This window comes from Apodemus sylvaticus, chromosome 3 (assembly GCF_947179515.1).
Source record: "Apodemus sylvaticus chromosome 3, mApoSyl1.1, whole genome shotgun sequence".
Taxonomy (NCBI): Eukaryota; Metazoa; Chordata; class Mammalia; order Rodentia; family Muridae; genus Apodemus; species Apodemus sylvaticus.
In genome coordinates, this window is record NC_067474.1 from 143069120 (window position 1) to 143082354 (window position 13235).

The following is a 13235-nucleotide window of genomic DNA, read 5'->3' on the forward strand; positions in this document are numbered from 1 at the left end:
AGTTTTTGCTATTTGTTTAGTTTTACTTTAGTGGAAGTAAGAGAGTCATAGAGACAATAAAACCAGCTTGGAGATGCTGAAAATGAGGTATCTCTGTGGTACAGACAGACATCTTCATCCTCTCTGTTTGCATGTCCCCTGAAACCTATAATTTCGATAATTCTTTACCTTATGGTTAATCCGGTGGGAAGCAGAACTTACCTTCTGCAATAGAATATGAAAATTCCAATGACTCACTTTCCCAAAATTCCTTACAGATACAAAAGCCATTGTGTATACTCTGACAATTGGGTGTACCACTTTGAAGAGGGAGTTACAACACCAATACAGGAGAACCACAGAGGACCTTTCTTAGCATCAGTGACAGTTGCAGCAGAAGCTCTGGGTGCCGTAGGGTCCGTGCCTGGAATGGTAGCACCATCACCTCAGTCCGGTGCTCTTGTGGTAACTGGCAGTCCCTAGGGGCCAAGGACAGTGCTGGTATCCTCACTGGGACAGTTATGCTACAGCTTTGGCTATTGTTTCTGGCTGCCGTCCATCCTTCTGCTGAAATCTTCCTGTAACTCTGTGAACTTCCAGTATAAATTCATTTCTGCTTGAGCTAGAAGCTTAATAAGTATGTTGGATGAGATAAATATTAGTCAGCCAGGTGGTGGTGCTTTAATTTTTTTTTTTTTAAAGATTTATTAATTTATTATATATAAGTATATTGTAGCTGTCTTCAGACACACAAGAAGAGGGTGTCATATCTCATTACAGATGGTTGTGAGCCACCATGTGGTTGCTGGGAATTGAACTTAGGATCTCTGGAAGAGCAGTCGGTGCTCTTAACCACTGAGCCATCTCACCAGCCCGCTTTAATTTTTTAATAAGAAAATTTGCCGGGCGGTGGTGGTCCTGGAATTCACTCTGTAGACCAGGCTGACCTCAAACTCAGAAATCCGCCTGCCTCTGCCCCTCAAGTGCTGGAATTAAAGGCCTGCGCCACCACTGCCTGGCATTGGGAGGTCTCCTAATAGCAGCTCGTTCATTTGGCTTACAAGTCCCAATCCCAGTTCTTCTCTGAAACCCAGGGCAGGAACCCAAGCAAGGTAGGAACCTTAAGGCAGGATCTAAGGCAGAACCCAGAGGAAGGCTACTTACTTCCTGTTCCTACTTACTGTAGGAGCCTGAGGTGTTCAAGGCCAGACTGAGATATGCTAGATCCTTGTCTTTGGTAGGTTTTGTTTGTTTGATTGGTTTGTTTTGTGTTTTTTTAAAAGCTTGAAGGGTTTTGTTTTGTTTTGTTTTGTTTTTTGGAGGGGGGAGGTTGGTTTTTTGGATTTTGGTTTTTCGAGACAGGGTTTCTCTGTATAGCCCTGGCTGTCCTGGAACTCACTCTGTAGACCAGGCTGGCCTCGAACTCAGAAATCCACCTGCCTCTGCCTCCTCGAGTGCTGGGATTAAGGAGTGCGCCACCACTGCCCGGCCAGTCATCAGTGTTATGTAGATAGTAATGAAATCACGCATTTGGGTAGAGGGACTATGAAGCGAGTGGAGAGAACTTGTGATCTGTGGAGGGTCCCTGCACTTTACAGCCAGCAGGGAAACAAACCCAGGTGAGGGAAGAGGGAACCGCAATTCAGCCCGATCTAGGTAACCAGTGCTGAGCTAAGACTTTGAGAGTCTGACCAACAGTTTGTTTATTATAGCACAGCGCAGATTGTAAAAAAGCTTTCGGATAACAATCACTCATTTCTGTGACTACGACAAAGCTTAAGACGTGTTGACATTGAAGTTCTTTATAAAGTACATACGGCTTCGTTCATGAGGCGGGTTCTTGTTGATTTGGAAGCAATGCCCAGTGGTCTAAGGAGAAAGACTGAAGCACACAATCCCTCTGGCAATCAGGATTTGGCCTGGCCCTGAAATAACCTAGAAGTCACTTTGACTGTTGTAAAGCAAAAATGACATCTCTTTTGAGGTTGAGTTTTACAGCCTAGAAGTAATGCTCAGCTCAAGGTTTTAGAGGGAAAGGGTCTAGGACCAGGGAAATGTAAATTCTGGGAGATAGGGACTGTCATCAGACAGCCAGGACCAACAACTTGTAAACTGCATCCATTCCCAGCACTCCAGAAGGGCAGGTTAAGCATCAGCTCCTTTGAAGGATGCCCATGAGTTTCCTGGCTTCTGCAGTGCCTACCTGTGTGCTCGAGGATTTTTCTGCAGGGGATCTAGCTGGAGTTTGGGTTGGTTTGGTTTGCTCTTCTGTCTTCTTGGCACATGCCGGGATCTTGTGGGAAGAGGAAGTTCGACTGAGGAGACACCTCCATCAGATTATAGTCTGCAGGGGGCATTTTCTTGATTGACATCAATGTGGAAAGACCCGGGTCACTGTGGGCTGGGCCGTGAGCATAGGCTGGAGGAAGAAGGTGAGCTGTGCAGGCCATGGGAACAAGGCAATAAGTACTGTTCCTGCCTCCAGGTTACTCCCTTGTTGGAGATCCTGCCCTGGCTTCCTTCAGTGCTGGGCTGTGATCATGGAAGCCAAATGAAACCTTTCCTCTCCAAGTTTTTTTTAGCCATGGTGTTTATCACAGCAATAGAAAGCATATTAAGATAGGAGATTTTGTTTCGTAGTGACTCTCCCATTGACACCATACTGACCTTGAATCCACTTCCTGTCACAGCTTTCTAAGTGCTAGGATTACAGACAAGTGCCACCACTCCTGTCTGGGACTAACTTTTAAGCAAATTCCTTCATCGAATGGACAGAAGATGAGATTTGCAAGTGAGGGCTGGAGAGATGGCTCAGCAGTTAAGAACACTGACTGCTCTTTCAGAGGTCCTGAGTTCAATTCCTAGCAATCTCATGCATCCGTAATAGGATCTGATGCCCTCTTCTGGTGTGTCTGAAGACAGCATCAGTGTACTCATAAAATAAATAAATGTCTAAAAAAGAAAAGAAAAAAATAAATCGAAAGTGAGTTTAAGAAGAGACTGGGGGAGGGGCAGACATGGGATGATACTTACTGAAGTCTTAGACTTTAATTCAAGAATGTAGAATTGGAGCTGGGCATGGTGGCGCATGCCTATAATCCCAGCACTTGGGGAGGAAGAGGCAGGCAGATTTCTGAGTTCGAGGCCAGCCTGGTCTACACAGTGAGTTCCAGGACAGCCAGGGCTACACAGAGAAACCCTGTCTCGAAAAACCAAAAAAAAAAAAAAAAAAAGTAGAATTGGACAGTGGCAGTTAGCATTGCTAAGACATCAGATCTCAAGAAAGATGTCTGCTAGTGCTAACAACCTGAAGATTATTGATCTCAGAGAGTGCTACCAAGCTTGAAATTTAGAGTGATAGTCTGAGCATACAGGAAATGAGCCCTGTACTTGCAGTCACCAATTGACAGAGAAGACTTCTAGAATCTGGGCAGCTATGGAAGGAAGCAATTGTGTAGCAGATATCTGTTGGGTGTCAGGGCCTCTCTGATGTTCTCTACCTGGAGGTACTATCAGATTCCCCCCAGGTTGAGGGATTAGGTCCAAGACTGCTCCCTCCAGATGCCAACTTCTAGAACCAAGTCAAATGCTTGTGTTTCTGACCTGGTTCTAAAACAAGCTCCCCACAAGCCACTGGGGGAGACACCTAAGTTCTCTGGTTTATCAGAAAGGTTTTATAAGCGATGTGAATGAGAATGGATAAAGAGATGGCTAAGGCAAACTATCAGGATGGCACACAGAGCTCCCATGCCTCTGGATGCCCTGTCCTCCAAGAACCATGCTGTGCAACTATCTTAGTTACTTTTCTACTACTGTGATAAACACCATGACCTAGGCAACTTAAAAAAGAAAGCTTTTCAGCCAGGCACGGTGGTACACACTCCTTTAACCCCAGCACTCAGAAGGCAGAGGCAGGAGAATCTCTGAGTTTGATGCCAGCCTGGTCTATAGGGAGAGTTCCAGGACAGCTAAAGTTACATGGAGAAACTCTGTCTCAAAAAAACAAAAAATCAAAAAAACCAACCAAACAAACAAAAAAAAAAAACCAGAAGAGGAGGTAGAAGAGGAGGAGGAGGAAGAGGAAGAGGAGGAGGAAGAGGAGAAGGAGGTAGAAGAGGAGAAGAAAAGAAGAAGAAGAGGAAGAGGAAGAGGAAGAGGAAGAGGAAGAAGAAGAAGAAGAAGAAGAAGAAGAAGAAGAAGAAGAAGAAGAAGAAGAAGAAGAAGAAGAAGAAGAAGAAGAAGAAGAAGAAGAAGAAGAAGAAGAAGAAAGCATCTCTAGGGAGCAAACAAGCTTTTAGCTTTTAATTGGACTTACGGCTACACACGGTTGGAGTTTGAGAGGTTGGAGCAAAGACAGTTGAAAGCTCACATCTTGATTCCCCCCAAGCAGGCAGCAGAGAGACAAAGGCAGTTAGAAAATATTAGGAGGTTTTTTTTTGTTTTGTTTTGTTTTGTTTTCTGAGACAGGGTTTCTCTGTGTAGCCCCGGCTGTCCTGGAACTCACTCTGTAGACCAGGCTAGTCTCGAACTCAGAAATCTGCCTGCCTCTGCTTCCCAAGTGCTGGGATTACAGGCGTGAGAGCCACTACTGCCCGGCATTATTAGGAGTTTTTTAAAACCTAAAAACCCATCCACAGTGATACACCTCTTCCAAAGAAGACCACACTTCCTAATCTTCTTCCTACCCCTGCCACAAAACAGTGCTCTTCTTATCTGTCTTGAGGCTGTGGAAATGTCCACATTTATGGGGTCTTAACAGGCCCTAATTTGCTGGGTGAATGTTTGCTTGTTACGTTAGAAATGGGACCAATCAGAGACTGTCAAAGGTTACGTTCAGTTCCGGTTGCTCTGGCAGGTTTCCCAGGCTGCCCCCTGCTGCTCTTCCGGCCGCATACCCAGCCATTAGCTGTCAAAAGCTGGAGCCCTTGGACAGCGAAGGTTTTGTCTCTTCTGTGGCTTCTTTGCTCCCAGGATCGTGTTTCCAGGCCGCAAGAGTCTGGGACTACAGACAGATGTACTTTAATCACAGCTCTGGGGAGGCAAAGGCGGAAGGATCTCTGAGAGTTAGAAGACACCCTGGCCAGTCCCAGAACAGCCAGGGCTATATATAGGCGCTTCCTATCTGGAAGCGAAACAAAATAAACTGAAAAATAAAAATGGGATTGTTTGGGGCGGGGCTAAGATAAGATGGGCGGGGCTCAGCTAAGAGGGGCAGGGCTCAGTAAAGAGGGCGGAGCTCAGCCAAGAGTGTGGACCATATTCACTGTACTCAGTCTCTCCATGGGGCTGGGACATTTTGTAGGTTGAGATGGGGTACTACTTGAGAAGCTGGTATCAGCTGCATAAGCATGTACGTGCTAGCAGGAGTTGTGTTACCTTGCAGTGCCATATTCTATCAAAGCGGATTTAGGCAGTAGGTGCTGTATCTTTTTTTTAAAAAATTTTTATTTATTTATGTATTTATTTATTATATATGTGATTACACTGTAGCTGTCTTCAGACACTGCAAAAGAGGAAGTCAGATCTCGTTATGGATGGTTGTGAGCCACCATGTGGTTGCTGGGATTTGAACTCAGGACCTTCAGAAGAGCAGTGCTCTTAACCACAGTCAGTGCTCTTAATCGCTGAGCCATCTCTCCAGCCCAAAGGTGCTGTATCTTAATGGGAAGAAAATAGGAATTATTTCAGATTTCTTATTATTTCTTATTCCAGAATAGGAATAGGACTGTGTTTTAACATTATTCCAGGCGAGGAGAGAGAGTGGTTGTTAGACAGTGATATAGATAAGAGGATTTTAAAGACAAGTTTAGCAGGACAAAGAGATGACTCGGTGGTTTAAAATGCTGGCTGCTCATCAAAGGACCCAGGTTCGATTCCCAGCACCCACACGGCAGCTCACACATGTCTATAAATCCAGTCCCAGAGGATCCAGCTCCTCTCTGGATTCCTTGGGCACCAGGCACACATGAGGTATGCTTACAGACATGTAGGAAACACATCCATTTATACAGTGTTTTTTTTTTTTCAAGATGGGGTTTCTCTGTGTTACTCTGACTATCCTGGAACTCACTCTGTAGACCAGACAGGCTTGGAACTCACGAGTGCTGGGATTAAAGCCATGTACCACCACCACCCAGCTAGAATAAATTCTTTTTTTTTTTAAAGCAAGTTTAAACACTCATAGAAGCCAGGAGGATGAAAAGGACATCTTTAGTTAGCACACAGAAGAAATTGTTTCTAGTAGCTTGATTTCTAAGAATTTCTAAGAATGGCTCTGAGGGAAAATGCTGACTCCAAAAGCCCCATCTCCAGTCTAGAGGCGAAGATGAGAGCAGAGGTAGATGCGATGATGTCTAAATGCCCATAAATAGTTTGACACACTCTCCTGAAGGGGAAGAAGGGAGTGGCTGAAGACAGCTGACATGGGTGTGGGCTAGACCTAGTGACTGGCTTCTTAAAATAAACTAAAGTAGAAATAATGGTGCCGTGGCTTTAAAGACTCGGTTGCTAAGACACAGTAGCTTCTGGTTTGCTCCTTTCTGTCTTGAATAAGTTACTCTAGGAGAATCCTGAAGAAGCCCTGAGGAGATGAACTAAGGCCTTGGCCAACAGCAGAGTGGGTTACCTGGAGAGGTGTCCCCCAGCCCATCTCCAACTGACTGCAGCCCCAGATAAAGTGCTTGGTTCATTAAGTCAACAATTTCCTGAGAGGCCCTGATAATCACCTAGCTAAGTTCTCCTGGACTGTTGGTCCTCACAGTTTTACAAAGAGAAAATGTTTTGTTTGTTTTTCAGAATTAAGCATTCAACCCAGGGTTAAAGAAATGGCTCAGTGGTTAGTGACTGCTCTTCCAGAGGTCTTGAGTTCAATTCCCAGCAATCACATGGTGGCTCGCAACCATCTGTAATAGGATCTGATGCCTTTCTTTGTCATGGAGGCATACGTGTAAACTGAGCACTCATACACATAAAATAAATAAAAAATATTGAGGAATTAAGCCCAAGACCTCACATGTACTAAGCACGTGTTCCCCCAGCTGAAGGCTCGGTGTTTAAACCATTAAGTTGGGCTTGCCAAGCAAAGTGGTTCAATCAGGTGATCCCCGCAAAGTCAGGAAGATGGCAAGTTTAAGGCCACCCTACTGTGCTGAGGGAGTTCCAGGCTTGCCAGGACTACATAGAGAGACCCTATTTCAAATAAAAATGGGTGGCGAATGCCTGTAATCCCAGCACTCTGGGAGGCAGAGACAGGGGGATTTCTGAGTTGGAGGCCAGACTGGTCTACAGAGTGAGTTCCAGGACAGCCAGGGCTATACAGAGAAACCCTGTCTCGGAAAAAAAAAAAAACAAATCCGAAACAACAACAACAAAAAAAACCAACCAACCAACAACAACAAAAAGACCATGACCAAAAGTAACATGGGGAAGGAAGGGTTTACAGCTTACAATCCATTGTAAAGGACAGTCAGGGCATGAACCTGGAGGCCTGAAAACTGGAGTTTCTTTCTTTTTTTTCTTCCTTTCTTTCTTTAAGTTTTATTTACTTTATGTATGAGTACACTGTGGCTGTACTGATGGTTGTGAGCCATCATGTAGCTGCTGGGAATTTGAATTCAGGACCTCTGCTCACTCCGGCCCAAAGATTTATTTATTATTATATGTAAGTACACTGTAGCTGTCTTCAGACACACCAGAAGTCGTCAGATCTCATTACGGATGGTCAGATCTCATTACGGATGGTTGTGAGCCACCATGTGGTTGCTGGGATTTGAACTCAGGACCTTTGGAAGAGCAGTCAGTGCTCTCAACCGCTGAGCCATCTCTCCAGCCCCCTCCTACCTATTTCTTACACTCCCCAGGACTTCCTGCCTATGAATGGCGCTGCTCACAGTGAGCTGGGCCTGCCCACACCAGGCATAGATCATGATGATACAGGCTTGTCTAACAGACCAATCTGATAGGGCCATTTTCTCATTCAGGGCTCCTCTCTCAGATGACTCTTGCTTGTGTCAGGTTGACATAACTTGGTTGGGGGGAGATTTGTCACACAACAACAGAGAACTTTTGGATTGTGGTGCTGTCTTGGTTAACCATCATTGTCAACGTGGCAGAATTTAGACTTGATTTAGGAGATTGAAGCATGCTTCTTGGTGGGGGCGGGGGTAGAGGATGTGTCAGGATCCTCCCAGAGGGTTAACCCTCCCTGAATGTACATGAGGAGACAGTTCTGGTCACGTGCTTCCTCTAAGCCTGAAGAAAACTGAGAGCAAAGAAAAGCAAATAGGGGACTCTCACTTGCCACCGGGGCATCAATTAAATGGGAGAGTAAAGTTGGAACAAGATTCAGTTCTCTCCGTCTACCGTGTGGGTCCCTGGGATCAAACTCAGGTCATCAGTCTTGGCAGCAAGTGCCTTTACCCTCTGTCCCCTGCTGGGTTTGTTTATTCATTTGTTTCACACCATACAGTAAATAAATGAAAAATAAAAATTAAAAACAGTGCTCGCTTCGGCAGCACATATACTAAAATTGGAACGATACAGAGAAGATTATCATGGCCCCTGCGCAAGGATGACACGCAAATTCGTGAAGCGTTCCATATTTTTTTTGAAATGTAAATAAAAAATATATCGAATAAAAAATATATAAAAAAAAATTAAAAACACCCCATGGGAAGAACAATGATTTCAGCCACCCAGACACCCCAACACTCCCAGGGACTGAACCATCAACCAAGGGGCACACATGGTTCCAGCCAAAAATGTTGCAGAGGAAGGCCTTGTTGGGCATCAGTGGGAGGAATGGTCCTTGGTCAGGTAAAGGCTCAACAGAGGCCCCAACAAAGGGAAACCGAGGGGGGGGAGGGAGTGTGTTGGGTGGAGAGGCATATGTGTGGAGGCAGGGGGAAGGGGGAGGGGGAGGGCTTGGGGGGTCTTAGGGGAGGAGGGATATCAGTAAAGGTTTTACCATTGGCAATGTAAATGAAGATGATATTCAATTTAAAAAAAAAAAAGAGCTGTGAAAAAAAATTAAAAAGAAGTCTCGGAATACTCCTAACCAGAGAAATGAACAATGTGCGTAGTAAAATCTACAAAACCTTCTGGAGAGGAAAGGAAGATGGGAAAATAGAGTGACCTCCTGTGCCTGAGAATTAAAGACCATCTCACCAAAGCAGATTCAACGCCCTCCTCCCATCAAAATTCCAACACCAGGTCGGAGAGAAAGTGCTTGAGCTCCTCTTTCTGTTGCGGAGAACTGGGGTTCGGTTCCCAGCAGTCAAATCTAGCAGCCCACAGGGGCTCCAGTTCCCCGGGATCTGATGCCCTCTTCTGGTCTGCTTGGTCATGTGTACACACACAGTGCACTAACACACACACACACACACACACACACACACACACACACACACACACGCATACACATACCAACACTATCCTTCCCAGAAAGAGAACATTAAACATTCACTTGTGAAGTCAACTTCCTGTGTTTACAGCAATTATGTAAACATGTTTGCATTTTCTATCCATACTTACCACAGACCATGGGCACCGATCACTCCTCAAGGCACATTTGACTGGGACTGGGATGTGACTGGGACGGTCCTAACACTTGTGGGACATTGTGTGTGTCAGGGTGTGGATTTCCTTCCAGTTTTGCCATGTAACTTTTTGTTTTGTTTTGTTCTTCTAGTCAGGGTCTCACTGTGTAGCCCTGGCTATCCTAGACTCACTCTGTAGACCAGGCTGGCCTGGAACTCAGAGAGATCTGCCTGCCCGTGCCTCCAGAGTGCTGAGATTAACGGCATGCGCCCAGCTTGCCATGTGACTTTCAAGGCCTGCGTGTGGATGAAATTCGTTCCCTGCCCCCTCTTCAGGCTTAGTGTGTGATACCGGAGCCAGTGGCGCCGTAAGCAACGACAACACGCTTGCCTTGAGGGGACGCACGGGGACGCACACACGGTCAGGTTGGCCCACTTGCTTTTCCTCTCTGCTATAATGTGAACTCCCCCGCCCCCGGGGAGATGCGAACAAGACAGTTAGACTACCAACAGACCAAAGACACAAGAGCACAAAGTACACCGTGGCTCAAAAATGGGTATGCTTGTCAAGGGTCCAGCCACCTTTGCCCTCCTCCTACTAAGCAGTGTTACCAGGAGCTCACAACAGTTATCCTAGCCCTAACTACTGCTATTATGTGGTACCCGGGTTCATTGTGGGTCCCAGGCTCTGCCTCCCACTGCCGGTTTACCAGCTCAGAGGTGAGGAACAGGGATCCGAGGGCCACACTTCCTCTCCGGGCATCTGCATGCCTGGCAGGAAGGGGGAAGAAGGGCCCAGGATAAACAGGGTCTGGTCAGGCTGGGAGTGAGGGCCGAGTGCAGGGATCCAAAAGGGCTGGAGAGAAAGGCCCTCCTTGGAGAGCTTAGGTCGCAGCTTGTTTAGGCAAAGGCCTTCCCTGTGTCAATCTTTAATGAAGCAGCCCTCCGAGATGGTCCTTGCTTGCTCGTAGTGCTTTATCGGGAGTGGCTGTGACCCAGAGATTATGTACTTTTAGGGGGAAGGGCATGAGAATGTTCAGGAAAGGAAGGTCATTGGCTGAAGGCTAAGGCTATCTAGATACCTCATCAGCATGGAGAATTCCAGGTGCTATGCGATGTGGTTGAGTGTCCCATGGTCCTCTCAGTTGGTGGTTACACGTTCTAGAGCAGGCATTGGAGGTTGGGAGGGGGCACCTCCACTCCTACTGTCCCAGAGTTTGAGTACACCCCACTTAACCCGTTCTGCCCCTCCGGTATCGCCATCCCATGCTCTACACTATTACCAGGACGATGATCCAAACTTATCTCTAATCGTCACAATATTTGGAGGATGTATGATGCCTTGTGGGAAACAAAACATTCTAAAATGTAATATGGAGATGACCCAGGTGTGGGTGACTTCTACCGCACAGCCTGGGTCAAGAGAGACACAGAATCTGACCTGGAATCACTAGCATATAACAGAGTAGGAAGGGGTCAGGTATGCTTGCTCAGAGTGTAATGCCAGCACCCCAGAAGCTAAGACAGGAGGATCTAATGCTCAGTGTAAACCCAGGGTTCAAACAAGAGCTGAGGATATGGGTCAGCGTTTACAAGCACAGATTGTTCCTGCAGACAGCCCTTACTCGGTCCCCAGCACCCAAATCCTGTAGCTTACAACTGCCCGATATTCTAACTTCAGGGAGCTGACACCCCTCTGACTTCCTTGGGCACACACACACACACACACACACACACACACACACTGGCTGGTGGTGGCACATCCTTTTCATCCCAGCATAGGGTACACCATGGTTGAGACCAGCCTGGTCTACAGAGAGAGATCCAGGCCAGCCAGAGCTACACAGAGAAACACCCCCCACCCTCTTTTTCCGAGACAGGGTTTCTCTGTCTAGCTCTGGCTGTCCTGGAACTCACACTGTAGACCAGGCTGGCCTCAAACTCAGAAATCCTCCTGCCTCTGCCTCCCAAGTTCTGGGATTAAAGGCATGCACCACCACCACCTGGCAGACAACATACATACATACATACATACATACATACATACATACTAAAAATAAAAGAAAAACAAGCAAACAGGGAATACATGCCAGTGCTGGTTATTGTAAACCAAGGGTTGGCAAGTCACAAATGACCATGGCCCAACCCAGTCTCTGTAACTACATTCTCTTGCTACATTTTTTTATAGGTTGAAAATAACGAGCAGCCAGGCGGTGGTAGTGCATACCTTTGGTCCCAGCACTCGGGAGGCAGAGGCAGGTGGATTTCTGAGTTCGAGGCCAGCCTGGTCTACAGAGTGAGTTCCAGGACAGCCAGGACCACACAGAGAAATCCTGTCTCGAAAAACTAGAAAGAAAGAAAGAAAGAAAGAAAGAAAGAAAGAAAGAAAGAAAGAAAGAAAGAAAGAAAGAAAGGAAGGAAGGAAGGAAGGAAGGAAGGAAGGAAGGAAGGAAGGAAGGAAGGAAGGAAGGAAGAAAGAAAAGAAAGAAAGAAAGAAAGAAAGAAAGAAAGAAAGAAAGAAAGAAAGAAAGAAAGAAAGAAAGAAACTAAAGAGCAGAAGAATATTTTTATGGCAACTGAAAGGTATATGGATTCAGATTTTTCTTTGAACAACAAATCTGTGGGAACACAACCGAGTTAGTTACTTTCTCTCTCTGTCTGACCCAGTACCTGACGGAGTAGGAATAAGGGTCTGCTTTGGCTCACAGTTGGAAGAGATACAGTCCATCTTGGGGGGCAGGCTCGGCAGCAGGAGACACTGAAGCAGCGGGGGAGACTGAGGCTGTGTCAGGAAGCCAGTGCTCAGCTCTGCCCTGTCCTCTTGATTCAGGGCAGGACTGCTCCGTGGGATGAAGACGCCCTCAAAGACACACCCAAAGATCGAGCTGTCAACGAAGATTAACTATGACATCAACCATGGTTGCTCTATTGTATGTTGCCTATGGTGACTTCTGTGCAACTCTGTTAGTGCTGAATCTGTTACAACACATGGCATACCCAGCCCCCGGGGTATTTATTACCTGGCCCTTTATGGAAAAAGCACGCTGGCCTCTGTTGTAGGGGAAGGTTTTTGGAGGGCCTGTTAGCTCACTGGAGATGACTAACAAGTTCAGGATGAGTTAATGGAGCGTGTGAACAGCCACAGGGAAGGGCTCACTGTGGGTCCCTCCCGTTGGCTGTGAGTGTGCACTGGCACGTCTCCGAGCTGTGTGATTCCTTGGCCTTGGAGGTTCAGAGGAAAGGCTGGCAGAGGGAAAACCTCTCTCCCTCTTCTCCCTTCACCTTTCCTCTCAGTCAGACTTGGCTCAGTCAATCCTGGTAACCTGGGCTGTCCTGGGCTGTCCTGGGCTCCCACTGTGCTCCGAACTTCCAAACAGGATTTACTGCTCTTTCCTGTTAGCATGCCTGTGGTGATGTGTGTGGTGTGTGGAGATGTGTTGTGGACATTGGAAGACTGGGTCAGTGCTTTAGGGTATCGGGTATACTCTGTCACCTCTACCTTTTTTGCCCATCATCTCTCGCTGACCAGGAGTGTCCCTCCCCCAGCCAGCCTTAGAAGTCCTCATTGTGCCCGTAGGTGCTTTACAGACGTGTGTTTTCACAAGGTCCCTGAGAACTAAACTCTGGTCCTTTCGCTGGTACAGCAAGCTCAGAACCACTGAGCCATCTCTCTAGGCCCTATTTAAACCATATACATTTATAATTTAAGCCATGCAATTT

At 46.5% G+C, this 13235-nt stretch overlaps 1 non-coding gene across 1 annotated transcript; it reads left to right on the forward strand.

Moving 5' to 3' along the window:
• The first annotated feature begins 8476 nt into the window (after positions 1-8476).
• On the forward strand, positions 8477-8583 carry LOC127682029 (U6 spliceosomal RNA). The gene has a single exon (XR_007977331.1). It is a non-coding gene; the product is annotated as a U6 spliceosomal RNA (small nuclear RNA).
• Positions 8584-13235: the final 4652 nt, after the last annotated feature.